Genomic DNA, 1,086 nt, shown 5'->3' on the forward strand with positions numbered 1-1,086 from the left:
TGTGATATTGCCTCACTATGGAATTTCCACTATCTTTGGATGAGTATTGTTTGAGACTGAGCACATTGCAAAAAAGAAAGGAGTATCCATCATCTTTTGGTCAATCAAAATTCATGAGAAACTCTCCACCACCACAGAATGATTCATGTTATTATGCTCATGGTGGGTGGGAGTATCAGGAACAGGAAACGGGGTACTTCCCAGAGCCACAAAATGGTCCATGTTTTGGTGAATTTGATCACTACTCAAGTTGTGGCTGGGAAGATCAAAACCAAAGAGATTTCACTTATTCACACCCCATTCATCAAGAGCCATCACCTCTGAATTATCCAACCTCACCTCCTAGTTTTACATATCCAAATTCTTCATCACTTGAGCATTTCTCAGCACAAAATTCCTTCTCAAATTCATACAATTCATTTCACTATCCACAAGACTCATTCCACTACACACAAGAGTCATACCACTACCAACACTCCAACCAAAGACTCTATCAGCCCACACAAAACACATACTCCCAGCCACCATATCACAGCCAAGATAATCAACCTCATCAACCCAATCCGAACCAACAATTTCAAGATCAATTAAACAGGATAGAAGGAATGATTGCAACTATGGGCAGAGATGTGGCCGATTTGAAAAGCTTTAAGGAAGAAGTGATATCCAACTTACAAAATCATGGTGCTGCCATTCAAAAGCTAGAAGCACAAATTGGATATCTATCAAAGCAAATCCCTACCCACAATTCTTCTAGTGATACCATGGCAAACCCAAGGGAGGAATCAGAAGAACAAGAAAGGGAGAAAGTCAATCAAGGGAGATCACACTCCAATGACACAGAGAGTTGCAAAGAGGAAGGGTTCATTGAACCACAAATTCAGGAAGCTTTTGATGAACAGGATACTCTAACTGTCCAACAACAACCAAGTTCTGAGATCAAGGATGTGAAGGCAGTAGAAACAAGCATCAAAATGAGGATTGTGACCGAGAAACAAAGGATCATATCCATGAAGAAGAGAAGGTCGAAGAACAATCCAACTCCTGAGCCAACAAGCAAGTTCACTCAAGCCAATCACAAGGGAA

The sequence above is a fragment of the Arachis hypogaea genome, chromosome 11 (genome assembly GCF_003086295.3).
Source record: "Arachis hypogaea cultivar Tifrunner chromosome 11, arahy.Tifrunner.gnm2.J5K5, whole genome shotgun sequence".
Lineage (NCBI taxonomy): Eukaryota > Viridiplantae > Streptophyta > Magnoliopsida > Fabales > Fabaceae > Arachis > Arachis hypogaea.